The 23,139-nt window shown below is 46.9% G+C and overlaps 1 protein-coding gene across 2 annotated transcripts in view; it reads right to left on the reverse strand.

Moving 5' to 3' along the window:
• Positions 1 to 23,139, reverse strand: part of LOC130110858 (plexin-B2-like) — a 291,819-nt gene that overhangs the window by 237,265 nt on the left and 31,415 nt on the right. The window lies entirely within an intron of this gene.

Here is a 23,139-nt window from a genome sequence, read left to right on the forward strand (position 1 = left end):
CGCGGAGGTCCAAGCAACAGTAATTCATCCACCCATCCATTACTCAAGCCGCTTATCCCGACAGGGGATGCAGGGATGGTGGAGCCTATCCCAGCAGTCATTGGGCGGCAGGCGGGGAGACACCCAGGACAGGCCGCCAGGCCATGACAAGGCCGACACACACACCCACACCCACACACACTCACCGAAAAGGCCCACATGTGATCTGACATATTTGAGCCATATCTGCTATTATACATGCGGGCCACTTCAGGGCCAGAAGAAGACCACCAGTGCCGCATCACTGCCTGAAGTGGCCCGCATCCGGCTGCTGTCTGGGTGACCGTCTGTCTACGCCTCTCTGAACAGATCTTGTTTTTTCAACTGGTCCACCTGCCGTGTCGGTCTGTTCGTTGTGCGTGGCCTCCAGTCAGGACTTCCTCCCTCATCGGGCTCTCTGTAAAAGCTAAACCCTTCACCAAAGCAGCCGTCAACCATGTTCTCACGGGTGTGACATCACGTGTTCTCAGCGTTCTCAATCAGCGGGCGCTTAATAAATCTGCTTTACCGCTGCTCCTCGTTCCTCACACCCCACAGTCAGTAGTTCTCCACCGCCAGATAACCGTGAAACGTCACTCGCAGCTAGCGTGAAGCCTCCTGCCGTACATTACAGTTAATAATTTTTCAGGCATGGGGGGGGGGGGGGGGGACGGAGTCTCATTTTAAGCTCGACCACAGCGAGGACTTATTAGAGGTACACAACGAGTTGGAAATGGGTTTTATTGATATGTGGCGTTGCGGAGCTAACTCGGCAGATCATAAGCTCACGTGGGAACTCTGTTTGAGATCATTAAAAGGATTATCAAGATCGAATAAGCGTCTTAAATTGGTAGGACAAGCTCTCTACATGATTATAATACGGGGGGGGTAGCTAAAACCTAAAAACAGCCTGAATGGGCTCTAGAATACCCTCTTGCATCATTACAGGGGGAAATTACAGTTAGTGTTTCCTGCTGAGTCATCTATAGGGGGGGTGGGGGTGGGGTGGGCAGGGGGCAATTCAATATTAAAACCAGGCGTTGCTCCTTAATGTCTTCTCAATGTGAGCCCAATCCCCAATTATGTGATTTAAACACAGCTTATTTTGGGTAGTCACATTGCTTTTGTGTGGAAAAGGGATTTTTTTTTGGGGGGGGGGGCTGTGTTTTAGAAATAGGGGTGGTTTTCCAGCAGGATGTAAGCACAGCTTTTAAATCGGCGTATGAGCCGTGCTCCCGAGTCAACTCACAATCCCACCAGCCCAGACGACCCGAGACCCGAGACACGCCAGAGCTGGAAGACGCCCCGACAGGCCGCAGGCGTCCATCCCCCGGCCTTGCTCACGCTTTCACAAATGCTTCTTCTTCTGCAGCCCCACGTGGCTCCCGAGACGGTGAACCCATGATGCCGTCTTTCTCACCGTGAAGGTTTTACCTCTTATTTCTTTTCTCAAAATCTGGTCTTCCCTCCAGCCATTTCTTATTAACTCCACATCGCAAAGCAGCGTGTTTACAACCCGATGTGCCGCCCAAAACCGAGCCACGGAGGGCCGCTGTAGAGTCCCACAGTGCCTTGCTAGACACGGGGAGCCTTTCTCTGATGGGCAGCATGTAGATGAGGCTCTCCGCGGCAGCTCGCAGGTCATATGTTACGGGTTACCAAACAAAGACGCGATCCTCAACAGGACCAGAGAAACGCCGGTTTCTGTGAGAACTGTGGAGAGGCCAGGGGGCGTCCGGGTAGCATAGCGGTCTATTCCGTTGCCTACCAACACGGGGATCGCTGGTTCGAATCCACGTGTTACTTCGGGCTTTGTCAGGCGTCCCTACAGACACACTTGGCCGTGTCTGCAGGTGGGAAGCCTGATGTGGGTGTGTGTCCTGGTCGCTGCACTAGCGCCTCCTCTGGTTGGTCGGGGCGCCTGTTCAGGGGGGAGGGGGAACTGGGGGGAAAAGCATGATCCTCTCACGCGCTACGTGCCCCTGGTGAAACTCCTCACTGTCAGGTGACAGTGAGGAGGACAGTGTGGTGACTCCACATGTATGGGAGGAGGCATGTGGTAGTCTGCAGCCCTCCCCGGATCAGCAGAGGGGGATGGAGCAGTGACTGGGACGGCTCAGAAGAGTGGGGTAATTGGCCAAGTACAATTGGGGAGAAAAGGGGGGGAGGGGGAGAACTGTAGAGAGGCACATTACAGACATGCCTGAAAACGTCAGACACCAGCAAACCGCTGCATTGAAAGATGCGTCGGTTGCTCTTGGCAACAGTGTGGATGTAAACGGCGTCGTACGTCTAGCAGTGGATACCAGATATTACGACAAACAAGGGTCGCACTAAATCGGTAAGATAAAATTAATTTTCTTTTGTGCCCTAGTATGATTCATACAATTGCACAAGTAGCGTGTGGCAGTCGGGTCTGTGATTTTTATTTTATTTTTTTAACTTTTTAAAGGGACATCCAAAAGGTTACCAGCCGTTGACCATGCTTATAGCTGGAGACGTACTGTCAACAGTTTTGCGGAAGTCTCTTTTACAATGGTGGTCTATGGGAGAAATGGTTTTTTGGGCTGCAGGGGTTTTACATTGCAATACCGCTGGTGGCCACAGGGGAAAGTGAAAGCAAGGCTGAGTGGTGGTGTCGTTTACAGTGACAGTGATCATGTTTAGAGCGATTGGTTGAACAAGTTCCACGACTGGGCCACTGGATCAGGTGACATCGCCGAAGTTACACGATTGGTCGGCCGCCCGACAACGTCACTTCTAAACACGGAAGCGGGAGTTTCCCTGTTGGCCACGACTGTTCCAGAGTGAATCGGCGCAGCGATTCCAGCTCAGATTCCATGAGGGAATCTTTTCCAGATAGCAAAGAATCTTTGGCCCAAACACGGCCCACACCTGCAGTTGTCTTACGGCCCATATTTGGCCTTGAATGACGGCGTTGACTCAGGGTGAGTGTGGCTGCCTCAAGTCAGTCACACTAGGGCCACATCTGGCCCACATAGTATGTGCTGTAACCCAAGTCAAGCCCGGTTCATTACATTTAGGCCACATCTGGCCCACAAAATATGTGCTGTAACCCAAGTCAAGCCCGGTTCATTACATTTGGGCCACATCTGGCTCACATAGTATGTGCTGTAACCCAAGTCAAGCCCGGTTCATTACATTTGGGCCATATCTGGCCCACACAACACTCGCCGTAACCCAAATCAACCCCGGCTTATGACATTCGGGCCACGTCTGGCCCACACAACAGTTGCCGGTGCCGTAACTGAGCCGTAAGTACCGAAAGTGCCCCAGAATAGGCCCAAATGTGGCTGCTGTCTGGGTTTGCTGCTCTTTCCACATGCGGTTATGCACCGTAACAGTGCAGCATAGAGCAGAGCAGGAGAGAAAACAATTCTCCACACACCGAGAGGTATGAGGGAGAGTCCACGGTCTCTCTCTTTCTCTTCATCCTGACACTGCTCTGATTTTATGGATATGACTCTGCACTGGAATGTGCATGGCTGACTAAATCTACCGCCCCCAGCACATGTGTGTCTGCGTTTCTGTGTTCGTATATTCCTGTGGGCAAGCTTAAATTAGTCCTGCGCACAGCATCATCCAACACACACCGGGGGGAACGGGGACACCAAAGAGAGAGAGGCAGGCGACAGATACCCCCCCACACATGCAGACACACAGAGGTGTAGTGAGTGTAACCTAATCTCTCCTGACTCTCCCAGTCAGGTTTAGTGTCATCACTGGATGAGCTGGAGGTGGAGGTGTCACCGCCGCAGCGTGGGCGATACAGCAACGCAACGCACACGGTTTATCTGGGTTTACTGGCACACTCCCCTACAGACAGCCCATGTCCAATTTTCATTATTTCCTTTCTTTCTTGTATTTTTTTTTTTTGGCATAAGGACTGGCAACACTAAAGTGCACAGCTGAAACACATCGACAGTGAACAGCCTTACTTTCGTAACATTTTGGGAGGGACTCTGGCGCCAAAAAGAGGCGTTTTATGATCAGGGAACCAAGCAACATCACTGATATATATATACAGTGCATCCTGAAAGTATTCACACCCCTTCACTTTCCCCACATTTTGTTATGTTACAGCCTTATTCCAAAATGAATTAAATTCCTTTTTTTTCCTCATCAATCTACACACAATACCCCATAATGACAAAGTGAAAAAGGTTGTGTAGAAATTTTTGCAAATGTATTTAAAATAAAAAACTGAAATATTGCATGTACCTAAGTATGCACACCCTTTGCTATGACACTCAAAATTGAGCTCAGGTTCATCCTGTTTCCACTGATCATCCTTGAGATGTTTCTACATCTTGATTGGAGTCCACCTGTAGTAAATTCAATTGATTGGACATGATTTGGAAAGGCATATACCTGTCTATATAAGGTCCCACTATTGACAGTGCATGTCAGAGCAGAAACCAAGCCATGAAGTCAAAGGAATTGTCTGTGGACCTCCGAGACAGGATTGTATCGAGGCACAGATCTGGGGAAGGGTATAAAAAAAGTTCTACAGCTTTGAAGGTCCCGAAGAGCACAGTGGTCTCCATCATTTGTAAATGGAAGAAGTTTGGATCCACCAGGACTCTTCCTAGAGCTGGCCGCCCAGCCAAACTGAGTAATCGGGGGAGAAGGGCCTTGGTCAGGGAGGTGACCAAGAACCCGATGGTCACTCTGACAGAGCTCCAGCGTTCCTCTGTGGAGATGGGAGAACCTTCCAGAAGGACAACCATCTCTGCAGCACTCCACCAATCAGGCCTTTATGGTAGAGTGGCCAGACGGAAGCCTCTGCTCAGTAAAAGGCACATGACAGCCCGCTTGGAGTTTGCCAGAAAGCACCTAAAGGACTCTCAGACCATGAGAAACAAGATTCTCTGGTCTGATGAAACCAAGATTGAACTCTTTGGCCTGAATGCCAAACATCACGTCTGGAGGAAACCAGGCACCTCTCATCACCTTGCTAATACCATCCCTACAGTGAAGCATGGTGGTGGCAGCATCATGCTGTGGGGATGTTTTTCAGCAGCAGGAACTGGGAGACTAGTCAGGATCGAGGGAAAGATGATTGGAGCAAAGTACAGAGAGATCCTTGATGAAAACCTGCTCCAGAGCGCTCAGGACCGCAGACTGGAGCGAAGGTTTACCTTTCAACACGACAACGACCCTAAGCACACAGCCAAGACAACAAGGGAGTGGCTTCGGGACAAGTCTGTGAATGTCCTTGAGTGGCCCAGCCAGAGCCCAGACTTGAACCCCATTGAACATTTCTGGAAAGACCTGAAAATAGCTGTGCAGCGACGCTCCCCATCTAACCTTACAGAGCTCGAGAGGATCTGCAGATAAGAATGGGAGAAATACCCCAAATATAGGTGTGCCAAGCTTGTAGCTTCATACCCAAGAAGACTTGAGGCTGTAATCGCTGCCAAGGGTGCCTCAACCAAGTACTGAGTTAAGGGTGTGAATACTTATGTACATGCAATATTTCAGTTTTGTATTTTTAATAAATTTGCAAAAATTTCTACAAAACCTTTTTCACTTTCTCATTATGGGGTATTGTGTGTAGATTGATGAGAAAAAAAAGGAATTTAATCCATTTTGGAATAAGGCTGTAACATAACAAAATGTGGGGAAAGTGAAGGGGTGTGAATACTTTCCGGATGCACTGTATATATATATATATATACACTGGACAAATGAAAAGTATGATTGCTAAATAGCACCTGCATTAAACGGTATGCTAGTATGTTTACATATATACTAAGAATCTTCAGAGCTGTGCCCGAAGAGGAAACACCGAGGGCGGCCTGACAGGACGCGGAAGCGGGGCAAGCTAAGCTAACTGCTAGCCCATGCTACCGGCAGTTCCGATAACACGAATGGCGGTCTGGCGGCGGCCTCGTCTAGCCTTGACTGTGTTTTAGTGTCATCGTGTGGAGTGCGGGGAGGTGTGTCGAGGCTGTGTGGCTGAGGTCTGCTGCGTCCAGTGGGCCCAGGGACCACGGCCCTGCCGGAGCTGTGCCCGAAGAGGAAACACCAAGGGCAGTGACAGGACATGGAAGTGGGGCAGGCTAAGCTAACTGCTAGCCCATGCAGACTGGCAGTTCCGACAGTCATCCTGGTTGGCGTTCGTTCTATGGACAGTGGAATTTTTTAACTGTGTTGCACTGAGTGGACTGTGTTGTTATCTGTTTGTGCATGTGTGCGTTTGTTTTTTGTTTTTGTTTTGTTCTGTCTGTTTTTTTATGGTTTTGGTGGTGTCGATTTTGGGAAATTCTGGATGTGTGTTTTTGTCTTTTGTGTCTGTGGGCCGGGGGAAACAGAATTTCGTTTCTTTTGTGGATGCAACTACATGAAAAAAATAACAATAAATTGTTCCCGATTCCTGATCTTCCAAAAAACATTATTACTGTCAAAACTTACCAATATATATACGTATATACAATCTGGTTGTAGCCATCTGCAAGTGAGCTGATATGATATGAAAGGCATATGTCTGCTTATGTAGCTATATGTGCTATATGTATCTGCATATGTAGCTATATGTACTACATATATAGCTATATGTACTCTATATATCTGCATATGTAGCTATATGTGCTGTATATGTAGCTATATGTGCTATATGTATTGCATATGTAGCTATATATGCTACATAGGTAGCTATATGTGCTATATGTGTAGCTATATGTACTCTATATATCTGCATATATTGCTATATGCATCTGCATATGTAGCTATATATGATATATGTGTTGCATATGTAGCTATATATGCCACGTATGTAGCTATATGTGTTATATGTATCACGTATGTAGCTATATGTGCTACATATGTAGCCATACATGTGTCGCATATGTAGCTATATGTGCTACATGTATCTGCATATGTAGCTATATGTGCTACATATGTAGCTATATGTGGTTTATGATATTTGGTTCCCTTGACCCAAATTCAGACTGATGACACCTGAAAAAACACGCGCGCGCGCGCGCACACACACACACACACACACACACACACACACACACACACACACACACACACACACACACACAATCCCACCGTTGCACCAGTTGTCTCGCATTCTGTTCAGCTAACTGAGTGACCCTAAATAACCAAGTATCAAGCAGATAAATATATTAATAAAGTCAGCTAATGAGCCATTTATGAGTTATGAGCAGTCGGAGGGACACATCCTTAAACGATGAACGAGTCCGGCTGGAGGTTAATGTGGCCTCACCAAAACATGTCACACTGGAGGTTAATGTGGTCTCACCCAAACATCCCACACTGGAGGTTAATGGTGATTTGCCAAAATGAATCACCTTCAAGGTTAATGGACTCCAGCACGGGGCTGAGAGAGCTTAGCAAGGCAACTGAGCAGGGGACAATAACGCCATTAATGAAGCGCGCGCGCGCGCGCACACACACACACACACACACACACACACACACACACACAACAGTTATCTAGTCACACTTGACTCCTGCCACGTGCTAACTGCAAACACACAATCAAAAACATACACAGCCGGGGCATCCGGGTGGCGTGGTGGTCTATTCCGTTGCCTACCAACACGGGGATCGGCGGTTCGAGTCCCTGTGTTACCTCCAGCTTGGTCGGGCATCCCAGCAGACACAGTTGGCCGTGTCTGCAGGTGGGAAGCCGGATGTGGGTATGTGTTCTGGTCGCTGCACTAGCACCTCCTCTGGTCAGCCGGGGCGCCTGTTCAGGGGGGAGGGGGAACTCGGGGGAATAGCGTGATCCTCCCACGCGCTATGTCCCCCTGATGAAACTCCTCACTGTCAGGTGAAAAGAAGCGGCTGGTGACTCCACATGTAGGGGCGGAGGCACGTGGTAGTCTGCAGCCCTCCCCGGATCAGCAGAGGGGGTGGAGCAGAGACCGGGACGGCTCGGAAGAGTGGGGAAATTTGCAGGATACAATTGGGGAGGTCAATTTCTTGCGTTTTCCCGCCCTCATGAACAACAACTTCTGGTACTCAATAAAAACTCCTTGTGGTTTCTCAGTTAATGACGCCAAACAGAGACATTTCGAAAGTTTGTGATGTGCTTCCTGTGGAGAAAATCACTACCTGCTCTCCGTCTGTAGTTCGTGACGTCATATGCAAACAACCTATTACCCGTTAACGCCATGGAAGGAACCCATGGCCTCATGGGAACGCAAACTACAGGTAAACAACAGGTAAAGAGGGAAGTGACAACCACACACAAACATCTATACACATACAGAGACACACACATTTATACACACACCGACACACACGTATATTATATATATATATATACACACACACAGTCACACACACACACACACACACACACACACACACACACACACACACACACACACACACACACACACACATCTATACACATACACACACCGACACACGTGTATATTATATATATATATATATATATATACACACATACATACGCACAGTCGCACGCGCGCACACACACACACACACACACACACACACACACATCTATACACAAACACACACCGACATACACGTATATATATATACGCAGTCACGCGCGCACACACACACACACACACACACACATACACACACACACATATACACACACCGACACACACATATATATACACACACACTTGCATATACACACACAAACATACACACACATACACACACACCTCCTGTTATGTGGTGGAGGCAATCAAAACTGAAAAGTTTAAAGTCCAAGATAACTAGAAGGTTTTCTCACACACACACACACACACACACACACACACACACACACACACACACACACACACACACACACACAAACTGTCAAGGTTTTCAGCAGAGGCTCCTTTTGAATGAAACATGATTAAAACTCTGCAGCAGCCGCTCCCCTCTTAAAACTGAGGTGTAAACTACACCACAGACACCTCATCTTCCTCCTGGACATCATCTCTGATGTCTTCACACCAACTGTCTTTACTTCATACCCCCCCCCCCACGTTTGAGACATGTTGCAGAATTATTTTTTTTTTGACACAGCTCTGATAAAGTTGCCATCTTTTTGGCAACACAAGGTTAATTAACTTAATTCAACGTCAAACGCTTATCTCATCCCTGTCAATGAGAATATGCGAACAGTGTGCACGCGCCCCGACTGACACGCTGAAGTGTAATTAACTACACGTGCACGCTGAAGCGTAATGAAGCACACACGCACTGACACACGAGCGCTCGCTGCTGTCCTGCAGCTGATCTCAATCTGTGACACAGGGCACGTGTTCCAATTAATTAATTAAGCTCAGCTCCCCTATCTTTCAGCAGCACGGAGCACGAGCCAGACACGGACGGAAAGATGGAAGGAGGCGCGAGAAGAGAAAGATACATGTAAAAGATACATATAAAAGATACACGTGAAAGATACATATAAACGATACATATAAAAGATACATGTAAAAGATACATATAAACGATACATAATGTAACGATCAAGGATGAATAGGTCCGCTTAACCCTTGACTAACGGGTCGGACCTTTTAGTCCAGCGTTTCTCGAACCTCTCCTGGAGGACCACTTGTCCTTAGAGCTCTCCCTGCTCCAACACAGCTGATTCAAATGATCAACTCGTTATGAGCTCCCGAAGCTGCCTAATAACAAAACGAATCATTTAAATCAGCTGTGTTCGGAGCAGGGAGAGATCTTAAACATGCAGGACAAGTGGTCCTCCAGGAGAGGTTTAAGAAACGCTGTTTTAGTCGACTGGTTAATGCAGCGAATTCAGGGCGGCAGTCCCGAGAACCGCCACAGCCGGGACGCGAACCCGTATCTCCTGCACCGCGGGCGACAACGTTAACCAGTCGACTAAAGGGTCCGACCCCGTTAGCCAAAGGCTAAGCGAGCCTAGTCATCCGTGATCGTTACAATATAAAAGATACATATTAAAGGTAAACGCCGAGAGATTAAAAAAAGTAGAGGTAAACAAAGTGGGGGGGGTAGGAACGGTGGGACGAGATGGAAAGACGAGAGAACCGAAACCTGTCCATCTGCAAATGACTGACGGCTGAACCTTTGTTAGAGGCAGCTCACCAGTGTGTGTGTGTGTGTGTGAGTGTGTGTGTGAGAGAGAGAGAGAGAGAGAGAGAGAGAGAGAGAGAGAGAGAGAGAGAGAGAGAGAGAGAGAGAGAGAGAGAGAGAGAGAGAGAGAGAGAGAGAGAGAGAGAGGGTACTAAAAATGATGGAAGGATAAATCTGAAGGAGAGGAAGGGGATGGAGAGGTTGAAGGAAAGCAAGCACAGGGCAAGAGTCATATAGGTGGAGAGACGGGGGGCGGTGAGGGCAGTATGTGTAATGAAAGAGGCACAACAATGTCGCTACACCTACAAGTCAAACACACACACACACACACACACACACACACACACACACACACACACACACACACACACACACACACACACACGTCTAGTCTGCTGCACACCGCTGAATACAAACAGTCGTACCTGAGTCCAATCTCCACCTCAGACATAAAAACTTCTCCCTTCTCGGTCAAAATCCATTGTCTTTTTTTTTGCTTTCTCTGTCGAATGATGAAAAAATCTCACCTTCCTGATTCCCCCCCTCTCACACTGCCCTCGTTAATGTCTGTACGGCCTCTCTAGTGGAAAACTTAACCCCTTTCCTCCATTCTCCTCCTCCGTCTAAACTTCACACTCGCTCGGCTCTCCACGGACGACCAGGGCGAAGGCTTATACCAATAGGCGGAGCAAATGATGTGTAGGCTATTAATAACCTACACCAAGTGTCCGACTTGAGGTGGTGGTCGTGTTTGGCTAGATTAATCAGCTCGTCTCCCGTGTGTCACATTTAGCAGAGCACGTGGAATGCAGAACCAGAGAGATGGGGGGTTCAGACAAAAGTTTAAAAGAGGTGTTTCGATGCTACAAAACATCAACCACCATGGGCCTTTGGGTAGGGGAACTAAAAAAAAAACACCACAAACTCGTGCGGTTTTCCAAATTTTTTTGTATGAAATCTGTCGGCACAAAGTCAAACACGTTTCCGGTGGGTGTCGGACTCCGCCAAGGTTGTCCCTTGTCTCCGATTCTGTTTGTGATATTCATGGACAGGATCTCTCAAGGCGCAGCCAAGGTGAGGAGTGTGTCCGTTTTGGGAACCTCAGAATTGCATAGCTGCTCTTCGGAGATGATGTGGTTTTGTTGGCTTCATCAGAACGTGACCTCCAGCGCGCACTGAAGCAGTTTGCAGCTGAGTGTGAAATGGCCGGGATGAGAGTCAGCACCTCCAAGTCTGAGGCCATGGTTCTCCACCGGAATATGGTGGATTGCTCCCTCCGGGTTGGGGATGAGTTGTTGCCTCAAGTGAAGGAGGTCAAGTATCTCGGGGTCTTGTTCACGAGTGAGGGTAGGATGGAGCGGGAGATTCACAGGGGGATTGGTGCAGCATCAGCAGTAATGTGGACGTTGTACAGGACCGTTATGGTGAAGAGGGAGCTGAGCCAGAAGGCAAAGCTCTGAGTTTACCAGTCAAGTTTCGTTCCAGCCCTACCTATGGTCATGAGCTTTGGGGTAGTGACCGAAAAGGTGAGATCGCGGATATAAGCGGCTGAAATGAGTTTCCTCCCTAGGGTGTCTGGGCTCAGCCTTAGAGACAGGGCGAGGAGCTCGGACATCCGGAGGGAGCTCGGAGTAGAGCCACTGCTCCTTCATGTCGAAAGGAGCCAGTTGAGGTGGCTCGGGCATCTGGTTAGGATGCCTCTTGGGCGCCTTCCTTTGGAGGTTTTCCAGGCACGTCAAACTGGGAGGAGATGCTGGGGTAGACCCGGAACTCGCTGGAGGGACTAAATGTTCAATCTGGCCTGGGAACGACCTAGGATCCCCAAGAAGGAGCTGGAGGGCGTTGCTGGGGAGAGGGACGTCTGGAGTGCCCTACTTAGCTTGCTGCCACCGCGACCCCCCGGAGAAGCGGGTGATGATGAGATGAGATGATGATGAGATGTCGGTAACTGCTATGATATGATACACCTGTCTTCCTGATAGGGCACGATATCGGTAAAAAAATTGAGATTACGCTGTTTTGGTTTTTTTTTTTTTGCATTACATATTGCAATATAAAAACAGGCGTAACTAAACCCTAGACCTTTTCACTGAGCTTGCTGAAATCTCCAGGTTAAAAACCATCTAAGGTTAAAACTTGGCAGGCTGTCCTTGATACTCTGGTGTTAGCATAGCAGGATAAACACAGCTGTAGTGAAAAACATTAATAATGGATCTGTTGGACACAGACGGACGGACGGAGCCAGCTCCAAAAGTTGTCAATACTACTCCTGTCAATGCCGGGTCATCCAGCAATCGTCATTGTGTCGCCTCATTCGGAGAAAGATAGTGACTTAACAGACATTTCGAGATTGCCACTTTGACATGACACAATTGTATTCAGGTAATACTCACCCATCAATCAGGCTACTACTCCACGACCAACACAATATGCACTTGGCTTAACCTTAAAAGAAAGGGGCTCATCTGTGAATGACTGAAAGAAAGGCGGTGCGTGGAAAGGGTTCGTGAGATTCATGCACTTTAAAAGTAGGACTTCTGCAGACACATCTGCTCAAACTACCATTGACATGAGTCAGATTAATCCACAAAGTGTATTGTCAAGCATGCCGCGTATGGCTATGTCCTTGAGAACTGATGTTGAAGTGTTTCTTTGTGGGTGCGTGCATGTGAGCGATGGAGGGGGTGTAGTGTCAATTCTTGCTCTGTGAACATCAATTCATTCTTCCACATGAGAAATATAAAATAACCAACATAAAGACGATGTATTTGTCTCTTCACTTTCCCCTTGGTTGTCCCCCCCCCCCATCTCCCAAGGCGTCACTGAGTCGCTCACCAGCTCACCACAGGAGTACAAAAGACCTGTTTGAACGAGAATCTACACCAAGCATATCAAGTCAAGTCAATTTTATTTTTATAGCCCATTATCACAAATTACAAAATTGCCTCAGTGGGCTTTACAGCAATACAACATCCTGTCCTTAGACTCTCGCATTGGATAAGGAACAACTCCCAAAAGAAAACCTTTACAGGGAGAAAAAATAGGAATAAACCCTAAGGAGAGCAACAGAAGAGGGATGTCTCTCTCTAAAGATGGACAACATCCAATGGATATTGTGTTTACACAATTTACAGAATACAACATTGAAAGAGGATAAAGGAATTATAATGGAATTATAAGATATATGAAGAATATGATCAGCAGGATGCCAAGCAGTGTCCAGATGCCACCAGAACAGCCTAGGACAGGGGTGGGCAATCTTACCCAGAAAGCGCCAGTGTGAGTGAAGGTTTTTGTTCCAACCAAGCAGTTACACACCTGATCCCACTAATCAACCAGTAGAGTCTTTGCTGAGGAACTTGATTAGGAGACACGGGTGTGTAATTGCTTGGTTGGAACAAAAACCTTCACCCACACTGGCCCTTTCTGGATAAGATTGCCCATCCCTGGTCTAGGACCTTAGCCACGCGACCACCATCACCATGGAGACCTGGGAGGAGGCCAGGCTACACATACACACAGGGGAGACTCACATCACACCATTCACATGCACAGGAGAAGAGCAAGGAGAAGACATCATTCAGAGAGAGAGAAAATACATGTGAGAGAAGAGAACAGTTTGCAATAGTGAATAATCTATAATCTTATTGGCAGAACAGTGTTTAGTAAATTCACTGAGACAGAAACCGATCCACCATGCAGTACAGGTCGTGAAGTATTCAATTTAAAGGCAACTAATTGTAGGTTGAGGCACAGAGTTTTAAGTTTGGATTTAATGGACAACAGACTGATTGTCTGATGGCAGCAGGCAGGTTATTCCATAAGAACAAGGCCCGACAGGAAAGGGCCCTGCCACCAACCAGCTGACTTCTTTTTAACTTTCGGTACACACAGGAACCCTGTATTTTGAGAGCGGAGTGCTCGAGATGGACTGTACGGTTTATGGAGATCAGGCAGGTATGATGGCCCAAGCCCGTTAGGAGTTTATAAGTCAACAGAAGCAACTTTAAGTCTGATTTAACATGGATATGAAGCCAATGATGGGAGGAAGGAATTGGTGTAATATGGTTTAATTTTCTAGATTTAGTTATCTGCAGCAATTTGAACCGTCTGAAAACTTTTAGTACTAGCATGTGGTAGACCTGAAAACAGAACATTACAGTAATCAAGTCTGGATGAAACAAATGCATGTATTAGAGTCTCTGCATCAGCCATGGATAGGAAAAACCGAATTTTAGCCATGTTACTTAAGTGAAAAAAGGCAGTCTTGGTGATTTCTTTTCATGTGCTTATCAAGGAAAAGGCTGGGATCAAATGTAATAAAGATTTTTGGCTGTCACCTTTGTGAAATCAAACAGTTGTCGATTGTCATTGTTACTTCATCAAATTGGTGTCTGTGTCTAGCAGGGGCAACAACCAGCAACTCAGTTTTATCCGAATTTAAAAGCAGGAAAATTAGTGACATCCAATTTTTCACAGCACCTAACCAGGCCAGTAAATTAGTAATTTCAGTATGATCATCAGCCCTTAAAGGCGCATACAGCTGCGTATCATCAGCATAGCAATAGTAATTTCTATGAAGGCATATAATTTGGCCAAAAGGTGAAATATAAGGAGAGAAAAGTAGTGGGCCACGAATTGAGCCCTGATGCACGCCATATTTAATCATCAGATAATTTCGATGTAATATCATTATAGCAGACCCAAGAGCGAGCTAAGCCAGAGACACAAAAATTACAATATATTCTGTCTAATACTGTACAGTGATCAATGGTGTCAAAGGCTGCACTGAGATCCAGTAATAGAAGCCCAAAGGTGGAATCAGAGTCCATAGCTAAAAGAAGATCGTTCACCACTCCAGTCAGAGCAGTTTCAGAGGATTGAAAGGCACCAAAAGACGACTGAAAGGGTTCATATAGAGGTTTTTTTGTTTTTTGTTTTTTTTTTGTATGAAGTTCCTTTTCTTCTATTCGACCCATATAGAATCTATATGGGTCGAAAGTTGTAGTACTTTAGGAAATAATGGAAGATTAGAGACTGGTCAATAGTTTTTGTTAAGAGACTCTGGATCGAGGTGTGGTTTCTTAAGTAGAGCTTTGACCACACCCGTCTTAAAACTGCTGTGAACAGTGCCAATACTAAGTGATAGATTAACAATGTCTAGCATTGTAGGTCCCAGGAAAGGCCAGAGGTCTTTAAAAAAATTTGCTGATAAAGGATCAAGTAGGCATGTTTAGAAGATGGTTTAGAAGCTGATACAAGCTTGGCCAGTGGTAGGAATGATTGTGATTCACACATTTAGGAGAGGAGAGCTTGGGAGCAATATTGCAGGTAGTCTCGGTGTTATAGACCAAACTGTCAGTCTGATACTATGAGAAATTCCCTGAATAAACATATTAACTAAATTACTTGACTCCACATCCGTACTAGGTTTAAACCCAGCAGGCTCTGTAATCCCCTGCAACCTGCTGAATAACTAGATGTAGACAGCTATCTATATTGCTTGACAAGAGCGGCGCCGTCCCCAGTAGGGTGAATGCTGTCCGCTTTCAGCAGGTAAGGGCGGCCCCAGAAAGAAGGCCAGTTATCAACAAAACCGAATCCCTCCTCATTACAGTAACAAAGCAGCCAGTGGTTCATTGAGGTGAGCCTAATGTACATCTCATCATTACCCCTCACGGGTAAGGGACCAGAGACAATTAATCGATGCCGACACATCTTTCTGGCCAACTCAAGCATCCTGACTAGGCTGGCTTTTGTGATCTCCGATTACTTCATCCTAGCGTTATTGGTGCCAAGATGAATAACAATGTTGTCTGAAATAATCAGTGAGGCATTTAAATCTTTAATAACTACATCACTACAACATATTCTGCCTGTTATGATCACCCAACAAATATGCAGCGATTTAGATCAATCCAACCCGACGGTCAAATCATAGTTTTAACCATCCTTCAAGTCCGGTCGAGTTGCTCTGTCCTCAAAGATACTTCCTCTCATACAAACACGCGCAAGCACGTGCACACACACACACACACACACCAACCGCAACAGGTCAAATTGAAACCACCAAATAGTGAGGAAAAGGACTCAGTTTGTATGCAGCGAAGAGAAGTATGTCACGCCTGTGTCTACTCAAGTCTTATTCTGTTCATAATGACCCATCCCATTATCAGACACCAACAAGACATCACACACACATACACACGGGTGTGCACGCACACTTACGCACAAAACGCACACACACACCAGGGTACAAACATTCCACCATGATAAGGCCTCTGTGCTAAGAATAAACAATTACCAGGCAGCTATTTGTGTGCGTGTGTGCGTGTGTGAAAGCTTCGCCGTTAAGCGTGTGATCCTAAGGAGGCAAATACCATGGCAAACCACAGAGGGTAACTAGGTTGGAGCATGCATTAAAGTGTTTGCGAAGGCGCACACAGACCAAGTGTTTGTTCCGAGTGGTCCAGATGTCGCAGCACGAGTCCACCTGGCTCTGGCTAGTAAGTAAAGGGACACGTCTCCCCATTAGTCTGCATCCCAGAGTGACTCCCTGCTCACCGTTATGCAAGTGAACGCACGGCGTGACTTTTACTGCCGAGGCAAAAATCCAGAAGTGGGATGGTCGGGACGGTTCGCAGCGGCTTCGCCTCATAAATTAGCTCGGGTCCCGGGGCGGCGGTGCGCTTTTGAACAACTTTTAAAAAAAAGGCATTCCTCACAATATCACTGAGACTGTCGTCATATTTCATATGCCAAGGGCAGTTCCCAGGACCAAACGCTAGAGCGCTTTGCTTGTACTGCCCCTTTTCCAAACAAGTCTGCCCCTGTCTTACTCACTTCCTGAGGAGGATCAGACACACGGCTTCACCCACCGTAAATATGAAACCATTACATGGCATGGGAGGTATAGAGGGGAGGTACAAAGGAGGAGGGATGAGGAAGTGGCTCCCATGAACTTGGGATGACCAAAAGAAGAGCAGGCTGGAGGAGGAATGGGAAGTAAAAATTTGGAGTGGCAGGTAAATCAGAGAGATTTTGTCGTTTCATTTCATGAACTTGCGCACATGAAACGAAACTAAATATGATTTCCCCCAGCCCACAGCAGTGTAACACAAAACAAAAACACAACCATAAACTACAAGAACACACACATCTAAACTAACAACAACAACAACAACAAAAAATCACTGTCCAGGATGGCTGTCGGAACTGCTGGTCTGCGTAGGCTAGCAGTTAGCTTAGCCTGCCCCGCTTCCGCATCCTGTCAGACCGCCCTCGGTGTTACTTGTTCTGGACTCCCGTAAAGATACAGTACGGTGGGGGGGGGGGGGGTCCTGGAGGAGAAAGACATGAAAGGCGAGCAGGAGGATGGGCAATGGAGGAGAGGTGACGTGACGGGAGGATTCAAAGAAGAAATGTACAGGAAAAGGGGCAGCGGGGGGGGGGGGGGGACAGGAGGCGATATGGAGAGACGCGGAGGAAGATGAAGGGTGCGCGTGCTGGGGGGGTGATGATGAAGAGCAATAAGGGTGCGCTGATGGAACAGGGAAGATGTGGTAACTTTTTTGGGGAGGGGGGAGGGGAGGCTGAGAAAATGAAAACGAAAGAGTGCTGAGCGAAAACGAAAAGGGCGGGAGGCTTTTGGCAGCCATATGAGTAGTTTCCATTACTGGCCAAATAAACAATACCATATGACTAATCACTCTCATAATGGGAGCAGGAATGTACCACACACACACACACACACACACACACACACACACACACACACACACACAAACAGGTCAAAGAAAAATACATCTTTAATAAAACCAGCATGTACAGAAAGAGAGGGAGGACGGAGAACAAGAAACACGGAGATAAGACAGCGAAAGGAAGGAGGAGCCCAGAGACCGAAGCAAAACACAACAGCGCAGCGAACAACCCTGTTTAATTCCAGACGAGCGCACCTCCAGGAGATACCTGCTGATCTGAGCGCGGCTGAAAAGCCTGCCGAGTGTTTCTCCCTTCTCCCGGGACGCACAAAAGGAAATAGCAGCTGGCCCCGGAACAGCGTGGACCCGCTGCCGCCGGTCACACACACACGAGGCCAAGGGGAACCGGTGCCGCGGGCCAAACACAACGAGGGCCGACAAATATGCAGTACACTCAGCCGGCGCAGGGGCTGTTTGGACGGTCAACAGCGCCGAGGCAAGGAGTTTTACACTGTGATGTATTGGCAAACAAACTGTGATGGCACCCCTCGGAGAGCCCCCCCCACCACCACCACCCCCACGCCACTTGCACAATACATTATCTTATTTTAGCTGCAAACACGCCCCGTGCTTGTTGCTGCACAGGATCAGACATTTGGCCAAACAGACGCAGAAAAGGACAGACGGGACACAAAGAGCATGAAAAACGCAGAGACCGACAACATCTGAGCGACAGCAACACGCACACACACGCACACGCACACAGTTTGTATTCCCGTTTGTTTTCCTACTGTCTGTCACTGCTGTTGGTTTACAACACGGCTTAAATCATATAAACACACACACACACACACACACACATACACACGCACAGATCGTCTGGCTCAACACAACTGACACGCAACGAGTCAGAAGTGCCCCTCGTGAGCCTGGTGAGGAAAGGCATTCATGCCGGACATGTTATCACAGACACGCAGAGCTGCGGGTGGCTTAGCTCGCCGCTCCGCTCATGTTGTGTTGCGTTGAGTCGAGTTGTGGGAGTGTTGTGTTGTGTTGTGCGTGTGTGGGAGTGTGTTAGTGCAGACTGCGTGAACATGTGACGCTGGGTTTTGTTTTAGAAGCAGCAATCTGATTCACAGTCCAACCCAGGGGTCTGGGCTCTGACTTAAAAATCTAATATGGGTTGAGATGGGGGGGGGGGCGCCGCAGAAAACAAACGGAGAGGAGATGGAGGACAGGCTCACCTCACAATGATATGAGAGAGGGGGGGGGTGAGAGAGAGAGAGAGACAGGGGGAGAGAGAGAGAGAGAGAGACAGAGGGGGAGAGAGAGAGAGAGACGTGGGGGGCAAAAGACATGCCAGGAGAGAAAGAGCAAAGCGAGACGGGGAGACCCGTACAGGGAGATGACGAAAAGAGGGGGAGTTAGAAAGGGAGAGGAGGAAGAAAGAGCGAGCGAGGGAAGGAATGGCAGAGGACACAGAGTCAAACGGGCAATAGGCCAACACAGGAAATGAAGCACATGAAGAAAGAGCTGGTCACACACACACACACACACACACACACACACACACACACACACACACACACACACACACTCTCTCCAAACAATATAAATATGTCTTGTTTCCCACACACACACACACACACACACACACACACACACTAGCAGCATGACTTACAGTGCATGCTTGTCAACAGCACGGTGGTGTCAGTACACATGAGAGCATCACAGACAGGGTTTGTGTGTACAGACAGTTACAGGTTCTCATGTGGTCCATGTGACCCTGAGAGAAGACCTCTGACACTGAACCAGCACACATGACCTGAATGTGGACACCAGCAGAGAGAAACAAGAAAGTCCAGTATTAAACAGGAAGTCCAGTATTTAAACAGGTAGTCCATTATTTAAACAGGAAGTCCAGTATTTAAACAGGAAGTCCAGTATTTAAATATGAAGCCCAGTAATTAAACAGGAAGTCCAGTATTTAAACAGAAAGTCCAGTATTAAATAGGAAGTCCAGTATTAAATAGGAAGTCAAGTATTTAAACAGGAAGTCCAGTATTTAAACAGGAAGTCCAGTATTTAAATAGGAAGTCCAGTATTAAATAGGAAGTCCAGTATTTAAACAGAAAGTCCAGTATTTAAACAGGAAGTCCAGTATATAAACAGAAAGTCCAGTATTTAAACAGGTAGTCCATTATTTAAACAGGAAGTCCAGTATTTAAACAAGAAGTCCAGCATTTCAACAGGAAGTCCAGTATTTAAACAGGAAGTCCAGTATTTAAACAAGAAGCCCAGTATTTAAACAGGAAGTCCAGTATTTAAACAGAAAGTCCAGTATTAAATAGGAAGTCCAGTATTAAATAGGAAGTCAAGTATTTAAACAGGAAGTCCAGTATTTAAACAGGAAGTCCAGTATTTAAATAGGAGGTCCAGTATTAAACAGGAAGTCCAGTATTTAAACAGAAAGTCCAGTATTTAAATAGGAAGTTCAGTATTTAAACAGGAAGTCCAGTATTTAAACAGGAAGCCGCCATGTTTTGTTTTTTTTGTTTGTTTGTTTTTTGGCCGGTTGAAGGGAAGTGGAGGGAAAGATCTCAGACGGGTCTGTTTAGGGTTTGTCATGCAGACGATAAGACGGACAGAGAGACTGCAGAAGAAGGTCAGACAGCAGGTAGAGCAGAGCAGGGGGGGGAGGAGGGGGCATAGAGGGCTGTTTGGTTGCTATTGTAAATTGTGATAAGGGCCTTGGGGCAGGGAAAAAAGGAGAAGACAAGAGAGGGAGGAAGAGAGAGAGAGAGAGAGGAAGAGAGATAGAGCAAACGAGAGAGAGGAAGAGAGACAGAGAGAGAGAGAGAGACAGAGAGAGAGAGAGAGAGAGAATTGAATTTTAAACCAAGTCTTTATTTAACAGAAAAATTTAGACAAAAAGCAGACTTGAAATCCCTCCGAACATAAACAATACTTGTCGAGGTATAAACAATAAGCATTTTTTACAAGCCCAAAAGAACAATCATTCACCGACAACTCAAAAAATAAAAAACAGGTAAGACCTCTTTTATCCAAGTTCTTTAGAAAAGACCAGCTCATCTTTTATGGTGGAACACAGCAGCCCTTTATAACACCACAAGGTTGTGAATGTGACCAGGTCTGTCATTGCCTTGTAGTAATTGAAGTCTACTTTTATCCTGGCCTTGACCATCCTGCAGAACAACAGTTCAACATGACATTCTATACATTCTTTAATTCTCTTTTTACGGCTCACATAGATAGCCATCTTTGCCTGCCCTGAAATAAAATTTAAGAGTTGACATTTAAATTTTACACGTTGACTATATTTGAAACCAAAAATGAAATTCTGTTTGCAGAAACTTTCCCCAGATGATCTAAATAAGCGGTCTAGTAGCAGGAACAGGGGTGTAAGCCTCACACATTCTGAAAAGCAATGAAACACTGTTTCTCTCTGGGCACAATAGGGACAGTTGTCATTCACATTAGGGTCTAGCACAGAAACAAAAGCATTGGCCGCCACTATGCCATGCAAGACCCTCCACTGCAGATCACCAGCTTTCTTAATTAACGGTGGTTTGTATAAGCCCCTCCAGACTGGCTTCACATTCTCCCCCAATCCCAGCTGGGCCCTCCAGGGTGTATCAGTCCGACCACTCAGTTTATCTTTATTCAAGACCTTTACAAGCATATTATACATGGTCTTACCTTTAAGTACATTCAGCCTTTCATTAAGAGCATTTCCCAAATCCAAAAGTGGCCCCATACAATTTTTCAGATCAGGAACAACCTTTAAAACAGGAAATGGATCCTCAAAATTGGGATGAGTAGAACCACTGCAGTACGATGTCAAAAGCCCCCGTTCTACTGCTGCGAGCTGACCGTTCCACTTAAGTAGTACCCGACTAAGGAGGCGCGTAGATTTCACTCCCAGGTGAGATGCTAGAGTGGCAGCATTGTCAAGATTGGGCCCAGCCAGCTCCACCACCTGACCCAATGTGACGACCTTTGCCTGGCAGAACAGCTTTGATACCGTGGGTCCAAAGTCGCAGAACGTGTCCATACGCCCGCCATACACCACCGGCTCTTTTAGAAGCCAGCTCAGAGAGTCAGAACAGCCCATTCTCTCCTTCTTAAACATATTCCACACTCTCATGAGCCCACGATAAAATCCAGGCAATCCGTTGAGGTCTGAGTTCTTAATAGCCATTAGGAACAAGGGCAGGTCTATTCCGAGTCCACAACACCGTCGAAGTATTGCACAGGCTGCTGGTCGCCACACTAGATCTCTAGGCCCAGTGAGCAATCTTTGAATGAACTGGAGGCGGAAGGCTGCACCCCTGCTGGCCAGATGGACTAGCCCTTGACCCCCCTCATCTTTAGGAAGGTACAGCACACTCTGAGGAATCCAGTGCAAGTTGTCCCAGAAAAAGTTCACCAGCACAGCCTGAATCTTGGCCAGGAGGTTGGTTGGAGGATCAACGCATGTTAATCGATGCCATAGCGTTGATGACACCAGGTTGTTGATTACTAACATGCGCCCCCTATACGACAGTTGTGGTAGAATCCATTTCCACTTCCTAAGACGCCCTTCAACTTTTTCCAAGACATTCTCCCAATTCTTATTTGAGAAGGTGTCATTCCCCACAAACACTCCCAGATATTTCATCCCTCCCCTTTTCCATGTCAATCCCCCAGGTAACATGAGTTTACTGTTCAGTCCCTCTCCGACCATCAGTGCCTCACTTTTTCCCCAGTTTACCCTAGCCGATGATATCTGACCAAACTTGATAACATTTTTTACTAAGACATCAATATCTCTTTGGTCCTTTACAAAAACAGCTACATCATCGGCATAGGCAGAGAGCTTAAAAGTTGTGCCGCAACCAGCAAAAGCAACTCCAGACAACTCACACCTCAATTTATGCAACAGGGGCTCAATGGCCAGGGAGTACAACATTCCAGACAAAGAACATCCCTGCCTGATTCCCCTTTGAACCTTAAAAGGAGCGCTCAAACCACCGTTAATTTTAAGTACACTCTCAATGTCACTGTACAAAACCTTGATCGTAGCTATAAAACCTGGGCTGAGACCGAAAGCTTTCATGGTTTGCCACAAGTGCTGGTGTTCAACCCGGTCAAAAGCCTTTTCCTGATCTATGGAAATAAGACCAGTTTCAACTCCCAATGAACTAGAGATGTCCAAAACGTCCCTAATTAATGCAATGTTGTCAGTGATCAGCCTACCGGGCACACAGTAAGTCTGGTCAACATGGATGACCTCCTTCATCACCTTTCTCAGTCTGTTTGCTAGCACCTT

Source organism: Lampris incognitus, chromosome 3 (genome assembly GCF_029633865.1).
Source record: "Lampris incognitus isolate fLamInc1 chromosome 3, fLamInc1.hap2, whole genome shotgun sequence".
NCBI classification, from domain to species: domain Eukaryota; kingdom Metazoa; phylum Chordata; class Actinopteri; order Lampriformes; family Lampridae; genus Lampris; species Lampris incognitus.